Source organism: Gigantopelta aegis, chromosome 10 (assembly GCF_016097555.1).
Source record: "Gigantopelta aegis isolate Gae_Host chromosome 10, Gae_host_genome, whole genome shotgun sequence".
Classification (NCBI taxonomy): Eukaryota; Metazoa; Mollusca; class Gastropoda; order Neomphalida; family Peltospiridae; genus Gigantopelta; species Gigantopelta aegis.
The window spans coordinates 59268229-59285000 of NC_054708.1; the positions used below are offsets into that span (position 1 = coordinate 59268229).

General features: G+C 40.2%; 1 protein-coding gene across 1 annotated transcript in view; it reads left to right on the top strand.

Moving 5' to 3' along the window:
- Window positions 1-5295: 5295 nt before the first annotated feature.
- The window catches only part of LOC121382638 (gastrin/cholecystokinin type B receptor-like), a 42022-nt gene continuing 30545 nt past the window's right edge, over window positions 5296-16772 (top strand). Inside the window, exon 1 of the mRNA XM_041512171.1 lies at window positions 5296-5379. The gene's annotated coding sequence lies outside the window, so the exon portion shown is untranslated. The remainder of the gene's footprint in view (window positions 5380-16772) is intronic.

Genomic DNA, 16772 nt, shown 5'->3' on the forward strand with positions numbered 1-16772 from the left:
GAAGTCAGTGTAGTGGTCTTACACCTACCCACTGAGTCGTTAAACCTCGCTTTTTGCGTGGGATCCGGTGCCGGGATGCCAACCCAGTACCTACCAGTCTTATGTCCGATGGCTTAACCACGACACCACCGAGGCCGGTGTCAAGGTAGAAGGATTGTACAAAATATTTAAAAGTACACTAGTATAATAAAATAGGTTTTTAAGAGGAACAAGCTTTGCATATTATAATTTTTACTGTTTTAAAAAGTAAGATATTTTATCTTTAAATATAATTCAAACCCACGTATTTTAACAGCTTTACGTTTTTGGTAGATTGTGTTGCATCAACGTGCCAGTTCTGTACATTGTGATTTTAGAAGTAACTGAATGATTTGCTCTACCAGGTCACAGAAAGAGTAATAGTCCAAAGGGCCTAACGAGCGCTAAACACCACAGGGTCATGTCCACCCCTGTACCGATAAAACAGCAGGGGATATATTATATGCATTTTCGCATAAGCAGGACAGTACATACCGCGGCCTTTATGAGGGAAAATGATTCTGGGACCCAAGGCACCTTAGGCGAACGCTCTACCACTGGGCTGCATTCCGCCTCATAACTACGAACAGATAACGACACCACTAGAGCGCATTGATTTAATAATCCTCGGCTATTAGATGTCAAACATATGATAACTTTGACATATAGTCTTAGAAAGGAAACCCGCAACGTTGTTCGTTTAGTAGCAAGGGGTCTTTTATATGCACCACCCACAGACAAGATAGCATATACCACGGCCTTTGATATACCAGTCGTAGTGCACTGGCTGGAACGAGAAATAGCCCAATGGGCCCATTGGCGGGGGTCGATCCCAGACCGACCGCGCATCAATCGAGCGCTTTACCACTGGGCAACATCCCGCCCAACTACGAACAGAAGGTAAGGAAAGTATATAATAATTGTGAAGACTGGATTATTACAAATGAACAGTGTTACGTTAATTAGATCTTAATAGAAATACAAGTGACAGCGGAATATTAAGCCCCCTTGGTGGTTTAGTGGTTAAGCCTATCAGGCTTTTAGGTACGTGGTTCGCATCCCAATGCCAGCTTCCATCAACTGAGTGAGTTTTAACGATTTTACTCGGGCGGACACCTTTCTTAAGTATAAGGTTTTTGAAAGGAACTAAATTGTCGCAGGCGGTTTTTAAATTACAAGGCACCATCATTATCCACTCAGCTTATGCGTGCTTGAACCGTAATTGAAAATAAGCAGGGAATACCAAGTTAAAATGAAAATTAAATCATCATGATCTCAATACGGGTTTACCGTGTTTATAGCTCAAACACGCTATATATTAATTTTTAATATTATCCCGTCACATATTTAGCAAAACGCGATGACATAGTTGATAGGAAACACCAAGCGGCAGTAATAAAGTGGAGATAGATTGGTTACTGGTTGTCAAGTATTTCTAATCAATGTGATATTTGTTATCATATTAATTATTATTATTATTATTATTTTTTTTTTTTTTTTTTTTTAAATATAACTCTTCAAAAAAAGAAACGCAAAAGGGTACAAATGGGTTATAACTCCGATTTTATGTTTCCTACCGGTTCATGCTTTGTGAATATAAGGTCATTGCATGTCCCAAACACATTCCCACGGTTACATTCGATAAAACGCAGCTACTGTACAATAAAGTTCCAAAATGTGAATATTCGCAAAAACGCAGCCACGTGCAAACCATGTCACCACTGCACGTGCGTTGTCTGCACGTGCAACATGAACACCGACAGTATAAAAGTGCAGGGTGTTCGCTTGCCTAGCCTCTGTATCTGGCCGACAGTTGACAATCCAGGACATGCCACGTCTCAGTGAACCGCAGAGAAACAATGCCATCGGCCGACTAGACGCAGGCGAATCCAGAACGGCCGTTGCCAGGGCATTCCATGTGTCCCAAAGCACCATCTCCAGACTATGGGACCGTTACCAGCAACATGGATCAACACGTGACCTCCCTAGATCCGGTCGACCACGGGTCACTACCCCCGGGCAGGACCGCTACATCCGGGTACGCCACCTTCGGGAACGATTGACTACTGCCACCTCCACAGCCGCAGCAATACCAGGTTTGCGCAGGATATCCGACCAGACCGTACGGAACCGCCCTACGTGAGGTAGGAATTCGTGCCAGACGTCCAGTTCGAGGTGTCATCTTAACACCACAAACACCGTCGACTCCGACTGCAGTGGTGCCAGATTCATCGACAATGGCCTCAACTGCGATGGAGACAGGTGTGGTTCAGTGACGAGTCCCGATTTCTGCTCCGACGTCATGATGGAAGATGTCGCGTGTATAGGCGTCGTGGTGAACGTTATGCGGCAAACTGCGTGCAGGAAGTGGACAGATTCGGCGGGGGTAGTGTCATGGTGTGGGCAGCCATCTCACACACTGGCAGAACTGACCTGGTCCACGTGCAGGGCAACCTGAATGCACAGGGCTACATTGACCAGATCCTCCGGCCACACATCGTTCCAGTTATGGCCAACGCCAACGCAGTGTTCCAACATAACAACGCCAGGCCTCACACAGCACGTCTCACAACGGCTTTCCTACAGAACAACAACATTAATGTCCTTCCTTGGCCATCGATATCACCGGATTTGAACCCAATTGAGCATCTATGGGACGAGTTGGACCGACGCCTCCGACAGCGACAACCACAGCCCCAGACCCTGCCCGAGCTGGCAGCAGCCTTGCAGGCCGAGTGGGCCACCATCCCCCGGGACGTCATCCGTACTCTGGTTGCTTCAATGGGCAGGCGGTGCCAGGCAGTTGTCAACACACGCGGAGGCCACACCCGGTATTGACTCCAGATGACCTTGACCTTGGTGGTGTGTCCTATCACTTACTCACAATGGACTAGAGTGAATTGTGAACAATCCTGCAACATTTAGTAATTATCGGACTCACCATTCAATAATTAAATCAATTCTCCAAATGTTACGACAGTGTGGTTTTGCGTTTCTTCTTTTGAAGAGTATATATTAATTTTGGTGACATTCTGGAATCAGCGTTCTGTTCTGTTCTGTTCGGTTTTCCTGTATGTTTTATCTTCTGCACTCTCTTCGTGTCATGTTTTGTTCTGCTCTCTGCTATATGTTCTGTTCTCTATTATATTTTCAATGTTCTGTCCTGTTCTTTTTTTTATGTCTCTGCTCCTTTCTCTCTTCTCTTCTGTATTATTTGTTCTGTTCTGGGCTTTGTGTTTCTATTCTGTTTTGTTCTGTTCTTTGTTCTATTGTTTATGTTTGTATACTGTGTTGTGTTATGTGTTCTGTTCTGTTTGATTATGTTCTGATCTGTTTTATTCAGTTCTGTTCTGTTTTATTCAGTTCAGTTCTGTTCTCTGTTCTGTTCTCTTCTGTTTTGGGTTCTGTATTCTGCTGTATTCTGCTGTGTTCTGTTTTGTTTTCTGTTAGGTTATGTGTTCTGTTCTGTTCTGTTCTGTTCTGTTCCGTGTTCTCTATTATATTCTGTTTTCTATCCGGTGTTGTGTTTTCCTCCCTTTTCTCACCAGGGCGGTACGTAGCCCGGTGGTAAAGCGTCCGCTTGATGCACGGTCGGTCTGGAACGATCCCTGTCGATGAGCCCATTGCGCTATTTCTCGATAGGTCACCACGACTGGTATACCAAAGGACGTGGTATGTGCTATCCTGTCTGTGGGATAGTGCATATAAAAGATCACTTTCTGCTAATGGATAAATTGTAGCGGGTTTCCTCTCTAAGACTGTATGTCAAAAGTACCAAATGTTTGACATCCAATAGCCGGTGATTAATAAATCAATATGCTCTAGTGGTGTCGTTAAACAAAAAACCCTGTTCTCATCTGTTCTGTGTTCCGTTATGTTTTGTGTCCTTTCTCTGTACTCTGCTCAACTGTTCTGTTCTTGTCTGCTCCGCTGTTTTGTTCTGGTCTAGTCTGTTTGTCTGTCTGTCTGTTTGTCTGTCCAGTCAACCAATCTGAGTACGTAGAGTTATCGCTCGCCTGACAGTGATTTTTATTAAATATTGTTCAATTCAGTTAAACTGTCTGTTGATTCATCTGTGCTATGCATTGTGTGCAAATGCTGTTAACGCATGAATACGTTTCGGTTTCAACACTTAGTTCTAGGTTGTCTTTGTATTGTCAAATGAAACACAATAAAATACAATAAATACATTCAATAATTAATCTAATTTATTTATGTATTTAGTCTTTCGGATGATGTCAATACACTATTAGTTCGGGGTCGGAGAGTCAATCAGTCGGGAGGTGTGTATGAGGAGTGTGTGGGTGAGAGAGAGAGAGAGAGAGAGAGAGAGAGAGAGAGAGAGAGAGAGAGAGAGATATGAGAGAGAGATATGAGTATGAGAGAGAGAGAGAGAGAGAGAGAGAGAGAGAGAGAGAGAGAGAGAGAGAGAGAGAGAGAGAGAGAGGGAGAGAGAGAGATGAGAGAGAGAGAGAGAGAGAGAAGAGAGAGAGAGAGAGAGAGAGAGAGAGAGAGAGAGAGAGATATGGGAGAGAGAGAGAGATATGGGAGAGAGAGATATGGGAGATATGGGAGAAAAACCCGCTGTTGGTAAAAAAATTTTAATATATGTCTACATTTTCCCACAGGTAGGACAGCACATACCACGATATTTAATGCATTAGTCGTGGGGCACACGAGTCCATCGACAGCGATCGATCCTACAACCCATCGCTCCTCAGGTGATCTTCCTACCTTTGAGCTCCTCCACCCGACCCTTCTGTCTTGAAAGAGTTTGGTTTTGTTCAACGACACCACTAGAGCACATTGGTTTATTAATCATCAGCTATTGGATGTCAAACATTTGGTCATTTTGACATATAGTCCACTGAGAGGAAGAAGAAGTTTGTTTTATTTAACAACACTACTAGAGCACATTGATTTATTAATCATCGGCTATTGGATGTCAAGCATTTAGTAATTTTTACATAGTCTTAGAGAGGAAACCCGCTACATTTTTTTTCATTAGTAGCAAGGGATCTTTTATATGCACCATCCCACAGACAAGATAGCACATACCAGGGCCTTTGATATACATGTCGCGAAAGACTGATGCTATCTACGGAAAAGCACGGAGCCGACTGCACCCGAGCACGTGAGCGCCTCTCCGCCAAGCCGAGGTGATCGATACACGACACACGAGACCGTCTGACACTGCGTCACGGTGCAGCTCGTCCCGTAATAAAATCAATGTTCTCCCCTCGCCGGTGACGAGAGAGAGTGAAAGAGAGAGAGAGAGCTGACACAAGTCATACGTCGCTGACACCGGGGACTGTGACAAGTGTAGTACACGACTCACCGCGCACTGCCGTGGACGACGTGGTAAGTACTGTTGGTGTTCAGTCGTTTAGGTGTTAGGAAGTGTAAAGTAGTTTAGATTATCGTAAAAACAATATTTTTATAGCTAAATTTAACAGTACTTACAACTTTAATTTTTGTTTAATTTACCATTTTTGGGTTGAGTTGAATTTACAAAGTATGTTAGGTTGGTTGTGTTTTGTGTGTGTGTGTGGGGGGGGGGGGGGGGTTGTGTGTGTGTGTATGTGTGTGTGTGTGTGTGTTTAGTTTTTTCTTTGTTTATTTGTTTGTTGTTGTGTTTTTTGTTTGTTTGTTTGTTTTGTTTTGTTTTGTTTTTTGGGTTTTTTTTTGTCTTACACGCGTGTAACTACATACATGTTACAATGCTTGAACACCCGTGTTTAAGAAAATCAGGCTTCATAAATTCGTCCCTTCATGTTTCTGGTCATCTTGATAAAAAAAATTAAATTTATGCGGGAAAAAAAAGTTCTTGAAAAGTTAATGTCACCGACTTTAAATTTTGGGTACATAAGCAAGAATTACAATTCTTCCGTATCGACGATAAAAATACAAATATAAATTAATTTAACTTTTTAAATGAAAATAGTTAAGAAAGTGATTGTTTTTCTTGTAGTTTCCCTCAACCATCTAATGTATTTCATCTGATGTTATTTGTTGTTAGAAACGTTATCATTGATTAGTAGCTTTCATCATTTAATTCATAACTAAAATATTTGAATTAATATTCTTTTGTCGTGGCAATTCAGAATTGCAATCAAGATCTGATGTTTTATATTCATCCTTCAGTCAGTGGCCAGCTTGTTTTGTTAAAATAATGCTGTAAGTTTTGATGCCAAACGAGTTAAAATATTTATTCTAGGCATTTTTATGATTCGCCTGATGCGCGATCGACCTGGGATCAATCCGCGTCGATAGGTCCATTGGGCTATTTCTCGTTCCAGCCAGTGTTCCACAACTGGTGTAAAAAGGCCGTGGTATGTACTATCCTGTCTGTGGAATGGTGCATATAAAAGACCCCTTGCTGCTAATCGAAAAGAGTAGCCAATGAAGTGGCGATAGCGACTTCCCTCTCTCAATGTGTGTGTGGTTCTTAACCATATGTCCGACGCCATATAACTGTAAATAAATTATGTTGAAAGAGTCGTTAAATAAAACATTTCCTACCTAGATCTATTATGATTCGTTTCGTTTCTCTCTCTTTTTAGTCTATTTTGTTTTTCTACAAAATAATTAAAATATACCTGAGCATATAGGTTCAATAAGATATATTTTGTAAAATGCATAAACGGACTGTTCTGAGTCTGCCACCATTGTAAAATGTTTCTGGCTAACAGAGCCTTTATAACAACTACATATCACACGTTAAATACATTTCCTGTTTTTCAGAATATCAATGTCTGTATACTTAATGTGTTTTGATGGTCCTAATGTTTGAATAGCTAAAGCTTCACTGTAGTTCATAGTGTATATTTTTTTGTACGTATGAAATTATTGGAAGGCAATCAGAAACACTTTGTATATACAAACACACGGGCGTAGGAAGGTACCAGAGAGAGAGAGAGAGAGAGAGAGAGAGAGAGAGAGAGAGAGAGAGAGAGAGAGAGAGAGAGAGAGAGAGAGTGTGTGTGTGTGTGTGAGAGTGTGAGAGAGAGAGAGAGAGAGAGAGAGAGAGAGAGAGAGAGAGAGAGAGAGAGAGAGAGAGAGAGAGAGATAAACCATCGCTGCTGCTACAAAGTGAGGGGGGGGAGGGACATGCCCACTTCCCCCTCCCGCTTCCTACGCCAGTGAAACACTTGTATTCTAAACAAATAAAAATAGTATTTTATGTGTAATTTTAGTCATGATCTGTTTTGTTTAATGACACCACTAGAGCATATTGATTTAGTAATTATCGGCTATTGGATGTCAAACATCTGGTAATTTCAACATATAGTCTTAAGACAGGAAACCCACTACATTTTTCCATTAGTAGCAAGAGATCTTTTATATGCACCTTCCCACAGACAAGTTAACACGTACCACGGCCTTTGATATACCAGTCGTGGAGCTCTGGCTGAAACGAGAAATAGCCCACCGATGATGGATCGATCCTAGATCGACCAGACATCAGGGGAGCGTTGAACCACTACGACGCGCCCACACGGTCGGAAACCTGTTACAATGGCAAACTCAAAATAGTATCTTTGTGAATGTGTTGAAATGATCATCAATCGTACTGTCTCAGTTTAAGCAATTATTTATTTTTTGTAATCAGAAAGGAATGTTCTTTTTATACGTTTGTCTTTAACGGGTAGTACTGTGCTATGACGTAGTTTGACTGTCCGTGCGTGAGTTTGTTCGATCAATCCGTCTATTAACTTTTCTTGCCTGAAAACCTATATCTTGGATACCAACGCAGGAACAATTTGGGACAGGTTGGTGTCATGTCATTTCAACTCAGTCTTCGTGCTAGGATGTCGTTAAACATTCATTCATTCATCTTCCTTACCAATTGAAATAGGAACATAAAAAATAATGTGCAATCACAATTTGTTCGCTTGTGTTGTTGTCAGGTTGAAGCAGTTAAACGTACTGACAAAATCCCGCGATTAGAACATATTATTCTGTTAAAAACCTCTACAAGTCCAGAACGAGCGCTAATACATGTCGTACATATTTATGTTTGACTTTCATTTTTATTATTTCTTTTGAAACATCAAGTTACTTTCATTTTGAACGTTTTGTTTATTCAATGTCTAAACTACAGCTTCTAGGATTTTTTCAAAATTGTGGTAAACAGTGAAATGTCAGAGCAATGCGCATATTGCGCTGTTACTGTTAAAGGGACGGTCCTGAGTTTACAACCATATTGCAAAATGTTTCCGACCAATAGAGCCTTTTCCATGACGTAACATACAAATTAAATACATTTTCTTATTTAAAATATCAGTGTCTCTATTTACAAGGTGTTGGTTGTTGTCCTAATGCTTGTAATAGCCCAAACCGGATTTTACCTCCCAATAATTTCGTACGTACGAAAACTTATACTGATATCACAAATTAAAGTAAAACATTAGTGCTACAAACATTAGCATATAACCGCAAACACATTTGATATGCAGACACTGGTATTCTAAACAAGAAAATGTATTTCATATGAAATACTAGTCGCCAACAAGGCTCTGTTATCGCAAACATCTTACAATGGTTGCAAATTCGGGACAGTCCCTTTAACTAATCGCCATGTTTTACAACGTGGGAGGTCTTTCGTGTATTAAAGTAACATAAGCCAGAACCCAGTTTTACTACCATATCTACATGTACACATACTGACGATCAGTGCTGTGTCTCACATATTATGCAGTCTCTCCAGGCATTTCACACAGCATGTTTAGGATGATCGTAAATAAGCATAGAGCAAATTATATTTTCGTTAAAGGGACATTCCTGAGTTGCTGCATTATAAGATGTTTCCGACTAATACAATATTTCTACGATTAAACTTACATGTTAAATAGATTTTCTTGTTTAGAATATCAGTGTCTGTATATTCAGAGTGTTTCTGGTCGTCGTAATATTTGTAAGAAGCCCAAACTGGATTTTGTCTTCAAATAATTTCGTACGTACGAAAAAATTATATTTTAGGAAATACATTGAAATTTAACCTAGTGCAGATATTAGAACGATCAGAAACACGTTTAATATACAGCCACTAATATTTTATGCAGAAACATATATTTGATATCTAATTACAATCGTTAAAAAGTCTCTGTTAGTTAATAGCATCTTAAAAATTGCAGCAAACTCAGGAATGTCCCTTTAAAAGGTTGAGAATTCTCTGGATATTTACAATTTCGGAACATCGGAAGTGTTCGTAGGAATTTGAAATATGCGAGGTTCTTCAATACCTTGTCGATGAAGCCAGATTCGTGAAATTCTTACTGAGTTATATTGTTCATGGTGGCGTAAACAATTCACTTACGTTTCAGCAAACATTTAGTAAAAAAAATTCCAAGTTCAGCGACTGTACTATGAATAACTTGTAAACAGGTTTGTTTGCTTACTTGTTTGTTTGTTTGCTTGTGTTTTGTTTGTTTATTTGTTTGCTTACTTGTTCGTTTGTTTGTTTGTTTGTTTGCTTACTTGTTTGTTTGTTTGCTTGTTTGATTTCTTACTTGATTGTTTATTTGTTTGTCAGTTTATTTGTTGGTGTTGTGGTGTGGGTTTTTTTGTTCTGTCAAGTATTCCATGCTATGTTCTATTTGGTAGCCCATCTATTTGGGGGGTGGGGGGGGGGGGGGGGGGGGGTCTGTGGTTTTGTTTCTCTTCGGTTTGTAATCCAGGGGCCTAATTCACTAAAGTCTGGCAATTTTGTAATCTCACAGTACAATGCAAAAACACTTGCAGGGACGATGCGCTGATGCTTAAGAGACCTTAAAAGAGATTAGGAGAGCTCTGTGAGTTAGGCCTCAGATCTCTAACTACTACATTGTATTCCAGACTCAGTCCGCACTTAATCTTGAATCTGGAACTGTATTAACGCGCCTATATCCAATTAGGGTTCAGTCACGTCCACCCCGTCCCAGTCTATTAAAATCACAGAACCTAGTTTTTAAACACTACGACGTATTTTTAACTACTATCGACGTTTTTTTAATTATTTAAATTAGAAGTTACTTACATTTAATGTTTAGAATACCCATTTTCGTATATCCGAAGTGTTTCTAGTCATCCTGGTTTTAGTAATACCCCAAAATACATTTATCGTAATTCTAAAACGCACGTCCCTCTGAGAAGTAATGGTTATCGAACAAAAGTCTATTTTTCGACGGTCTTTCCCGGTGTATGTATTTTTGTGATGAGGTGTCGATAAACATTAACGAATGAATGAATGAATTAATTAATTCATTCATTCATTCTTTCATTCATTCATTCATTCGTTCATTCATTCATTCATTCATTCATTCATTCATTCATTCCCCTTTTAAACATGACACACTTTAGTTTGACTCTGTTATAACTGTATTCAGATGTGTTACAGGTTTGTAGATTAACCAGACTTAGTGTTAATTTTCACAGGTTGATACTAGGGTCTGTATCTTTAAAGTTCATCAACTTCAAATCGTTACTGAACAGTTTAGGCCATAGATGACGAACAGAATATATATTTGTTACCCTCAATATGGCACGATTGTACATACTATATAATCGTATATCAGGTTTTTAGGAAAAACATACATGTATATATAGTTATACATAATGATTTTAATGAATATATTTTGGTCTATTAACGTAAATAATCTTCAAACAATTACTGAACTACTTGGGTCATATGTGTAACGCGCATTTCCGTGCATAACTTTTCACTCTATTATAACTTTATTGCATGTGTTACAGGTTTGTCAATTAACCAAACTTAGTGTTAATTTTCACGGGCTGAAACTAGTCTCTGCGCCTTTAAGTGTCACTTAATCTACACACCATCTTGTGACCTAGACACCGCCGCTGACTAAGTTAGAGGCGCCGTTCGAAACAGACGTGCTTGAACTCGAGTGGATATTGGCACGTCAATACAAAATCCTCAGATCCTTGATGGAACGCCAAGAGTACTGTCTGTTGAAAAGTGTACCCTACTTTGCTTGTTACGGACATAACAGGAAGCGTCCTTGATTACTCTCTGGAGATTGGCACAAAAAATCGACTTCCTAATTTTGGTGGCTCCACACACGTTTCAAGCACTAGCATCTGGTACATTGATACGAGGTCACTCAGAGGACATAGTATTGAGCATCGATTCATTTATATCTTACTTGATGGCCAGTACATGTTTTTGTGTTGTGGTGTCGGTACACATTCATTCACTCTTTGAAAGGAGAATAATGGACTGGCAACATATTACATGTCTTGGCGGTATTAAATGATTTCTAGATTGTTCAGGGCTAAACACATTATTGACGAAATGTATTTAGTATGACATAACACCACAACCTCCTTGTCACTGATATTTTCTTTTATTAACATTTTATGTTCAGCAACTTCCAGTTGTGAGTGGCAAGGTTAAGTTTTATTGTTAAACAGAAGGGCTGAATGTAATATTATAGTCCGTCCCATCAGTCTATACAAATGTTTTGGGGTGGGTTTTTTGGGGGATAAATAATTTCAGTTTGGTTTGACGTAAAAACAAAAATATACTAATTGTGTGAGCAATTTAGAAAATAATCGGCTCAGAAATAAAGAACTTGTAGTATACTCCATTATGCATAGTATGAAAAAAGGCGTTCCCCGTGGGACGGTTTATTGTCTAGTGTCGTTTAATCAGGTGCCTCACATAGAATCAAATCTCAAAGGTGACAAAACAAGCATGTACGTACAGCTACTACATGCAATATTTCGGTCAATATATAAAAATACAATATCTCGCACAGAAAATTACTGGAAAAAATTTAGACTTTGTTCTATTTCGATATAACAGGAAGCGAAGGAACAAAGGAAATGGTTTATTTAACGACGCACTCAGCACATTTTATTTACGGTTATATAGCGTGGGACATATGATTAAGGACCACATAAATATTGAGGGAGGAAACCCGCTGTCACCATTTCATGGGCTACTCTTTTCGATTAGTAGCAAGGGATCTTTTATATGCACTATCCGATAGACATAATAGCACATACCACGGCCTTTTATTTACCAGTCGTGGTGCACTGGCTGTAGCAAGAAATAGACCAATAGGCCCACTGACGGGGATCGATCCCAAACCGACCGCGCATCAATCGAGTTCTTTAGCACTGGGCTACGTCTCGCGCCTAACAGGAAGCGTCTCGGACTACCTCGGAGTCCTCTTTTTTTATTCCTCCTTACCCACACGTCGATATAGCTGTTACAAGTGTTTATAACACGTCGATATAGCTGTTACAAGTGTTTATAAGACGGTTATATTTGATAATTTTAAGTCTTAAGTGTTTAGTCAAGAAGTCATCCCAACCACACCCCGCCCTACCCCCAACCCAATCCCCGTACAATTGGGAACGACTGTAATTATCTTCCTTAAATCTGGAGATAAATACACAGTTACAAAGAGGAGGCGATGGTGAAAGGGGCGGCTCAACCGTCAGTAGCGCCCTCGTCTAGGTTGTCACCCACATCTAAATGTACGCCATTGCTAGTGCTGGAAAATCTAGTACGTAGTAATTTACCACCCAGCCCCAATCCTGTTTGCCTCGCAGCTCCACAGCCTTTGTTTTCAGGGGGAGGGGGTGGGGGGGGGGGGGGGGTAATATAAAAAAAACAAAAAAACATGGAGTACCTTGCCCTGAAGAGGAGTGCAAGCTCAGCATCTATATCCAATGCGATATTTAATGGGTGTAATATTGCCAGACGCACACCGTGGCAAATCAGCATATGTAATTGGTTTAAAGTACGCCTGTCTATGTCTGGCTGCAGACCCTTAAGATAGTCGAGATCGAAACTATGCCGAAAGCAACAAGTCCTGAGTAAACCGTTGTGGACACATCCTTACCACTTGCATGGACGGAAATTAGAGACAGACCTTGCCGAGAGCAGATATGTCCTTCCACACTACCACCCCCTCCCGTGCTTCCCCTGACATATTATTCAATGGCGCCGACAGAAACTGTGTCTGAGTCAGACGTGGCTTTAGGGGATTATACCGCTACTTCAGTAAATTAGCGGACAATATATAGTTCCACTGAAAAAGAGTGCCCATCTTCTGTCCCGGGTCGAGCCTCTGGCTATCCAGACACGGGACCCGGGATAGACATGCTCGAAACCTTTGTGGTATATAAGCATGTTAAAATTGCTCGCAACCGCCCAATCTTCTTTATTTTATTTTATTAGAATCGAAACTGATTTGACTTTTATGCAATGCTGAACAAAAGGCTAAATCCCATAATTATGGTGCCAAAACAAGCACTGACGTAGCCAGCATTTTAGATTGGGAAGGAGGGGCAACCCACACTACGTATGTATATATGATTTTATAAAATGTAATGCAGTAAAAAAAAAAGAGAAAAAAAGAAGAAGTTTTGATTGGGTGGGATAGCCCCCGTGCTAACCCCCCACCCCCACCACCACCCCCCCCCCCTCCCCTGTGTCACCACGCTACTGATTGATTCCTGCATTTGGAACTGAATGGCATATCATGTAATCATGTAGTGTGTTGCCTGCCTACTGAGGTTTAATGGGAGTTGTTTCCCCTTTAATTAGTTAATTATTTGTTTACACGTCGTTGGAAATCATTTCTCACTTGATGTAATCAGTACTACGCACGTTCAAGTTTAGATGAGATATGGTGGCGTTAGGCTTGGCTACTCTTTCCGATTAGCAACAAGGGATCTTTTATTTGCGCTTCCCACAGGCAGGATAGCACAAACCATGGCCTTTGCTGAACCAGTTATGGATCACTGGTCGGTGCAAGTGGTTTACACCTACCCATTGAGTCTTGCGGAGCACCCACTCAGGGTTTGGAGTCGGTATCTGGATTAAAAATCCCATGCCTCAACTGGGATCCGAACCCAGTACCTACCAGCCTGTAGACCGATGGCCTAACTACGATGCCACCGAAGCCGGTCTATTAACAATGAATGAATTAATGAATGTCTAACGACACCCCAGCACGAGATGTACTAACAAGCACTTTGACAATAATATGCCGAAAGCAAGTTCAGATTTTATTTTCAACTATTCTACGCGCAGAACAAATAATCTCTTATACAATTTAGTTTTTACTAAAACTACATTTGATTGGTACTTGGTAAATACGTTCTATAGGAAACAACGTTGTCATATCTAATCCAGCTTTTAGCTGAATACGGCATACGGAAAGCGATATACGGTATACGGAATGTGGTAAACAAAATACCGCGTGCGTTATTTACTATAAAATAGTATACAGTTTCATGATCGGTGTAACCGAATCTTGCAGGATGTCATATTGTTGCCACGACAACCTATCATCCCTGTGACTTTGAGCACTGCTATCGTGGCGGAACGTAGCTCAGTGGTACAGCGCTCGCTCGGTGCACGGTCGGTCTGGGATCGATCCCCGCCGGTGGGCCCATTGGGCTATTTCTCGTCACAGCCAGTGCACCACGACTGGTATATCAAAGGCCGTGGTGTGTGCTATCCTGTCTGTGGGATGGTGCATATAAAAGATCCTTTGCTGCTAATCGGAAAGAGTAGCCCATGAAGTGGCGACAACGGGTTTCCTCTCTCAGTATCTGCGTGGTCCTTAACCATATGTCTGACGCCTTATAACCGTAATTAAAATGTGTTGAGTGCGTCGTTAAATAAAACATTTTCTTTCTTTCTTTCATCACTGGTATCATAAATGAAAATGCATCCCCTGATAAAAAAAAAAAAATGTTTTATGTTGTGCATAACATCTTCACTTAAGGTTTTTACTCGTGGCATCTTGTTTGCGTATAAGACATTGGCTATATGTGTATGTTGTACTGAGCAGCGTTTTGCTTGAAAACTTGGCAGCGTTCTCAGTCATTTGCACACTCTATACCGCAGCGGTATTTATTGCGTCCAGTATGGATCGCTAGCTAGAGCGATGAGCTATTCCGCATACCGCATACCGCATACCGCATATCGTGTGCATATATATATATAGGTACGGGTACTCTTTCAATGTGTCTCTATCCACTTAAGGTTCAGGCACGCCCATCCCGGATTTTATCTCTGACTTCGCCAGTGACCAACTCATGGACGGGAGCATATATATACAGATAACTGAAAATGGCCTAGAGCGATCAAACGCCTATACCGCATTCGGCTTCGTGTGTCAGGTAAACGCAGCTTTAAATATACCGAAGGTTACATTTTTAATTCACGTCTTTGCGAGGGGTTGCTGAAATCAAACTATATTCAGACGAATGTGCGTAGTATCGCTTTGACATCAATACGCATATTAAAACGCCAAAGCATTGTTGACGTCACATCAAAGGAACGTTTTTATGGTAACGTCTTCGGCAATTTTCGTAACTTAAAGGGACATTCCCGAGTTTGCTGCAATTTTTAAGATGTTACCGACTAACAGAGACTTTTTGACGACTGTAATTACATACAGACACTGATATTGTAAACAAGAAAATATATTTAATATGTAAGCTTAATCGTAGAAATATTTTATTAGTCGGAAACATTTTAAATTGCAACAAACTCGGGAATGTCCCTTTAACGGAAAATGCCGAAATACCATTTGAATGCGCACCCCCAGCACCTTTCCACTGGATCCGCGCCTAAGAGGGATTAAAAGTAGCGCAGAACTATATACAGTTATAATCCATTGTCCGTCACAGGAAGGATTGACGATGTAAAAAATATTAAGCACGAAAATATGAGCCAGTTCTTTGTCAAATCAAAATGTATCTTCACGTCGGTCATCCTTATTGGATGTTTCAATAAAAAAAATAAAGAAAAGTAGTAAATACAATTATTAGGATGTATTTTTATTTTGGCGTGGGATAGGGGTATTTAATTCAAGGTAAAATCGTTACATTTCACAAGAAAAATTAATATTTTGGTCATTATACAGCTCTAAGGTATCTTAAAACTGCTATATCGGGATTTACACATTATTTAACCATGTAGAACAGACCAAGCTTTTAGTCTACATTGGCGAGAGTCTATGATTTGTTATGAAATATACAAGGGAAAAAAGAGTAAATTTAGCATAATTTGTTGAGCTTTGAATAACGTACAACAATTGTTTTAATGTAATATAATATTATGTAGCTACTGTGCAACATGAATGAAATATATTTGGGGGTCACAGCATCCATTTGACCCGTACCTTTCTCCAAAGTATGGGTCACGGGACCCCTGTGATCCCCTCCCGGATCCACACCTGCCTCTCTTACAAATTAAAAGCAAAACTGCTGTGGAGACTGTTTTCTTCACTTCCAGGGTTACTGAGGTTCAGTTTTAAGATTTAAGTTAGCAATCCAGTCATTCCCATTATACAAACATTATTCTGGCGTCTGTGGCGTCACAAACATTTAAAAATAAATTCACAAGTTGCCGTTTTGTATAAAATAAACACATTTCACGACCATTGCACTGATTTTGCATGATATATTCGTTATACGTAACGCTGACTTCCGATAAACTAAAATGCCATGATAATAAACAAACATAAATGCTAAAACACAATACATTTGAGTATTCGTGATCCGCTGTTTTTTGTTCCAGCCAGTGCACAACGACTGGTATATCAAAGGCCGTTGTATGTACTATTATGTCTGTTGGATGGTGCATATAAAGATCCCTTGCTACTAATGGACACATATAGCGAGTTTCCTCTCTAAGACTATATGTCAAAAATACCAAATGTTTGACACCCAATAGCCGATGATTAATAAATCAATGTGCTCTATGGGTGCCGTTAAAC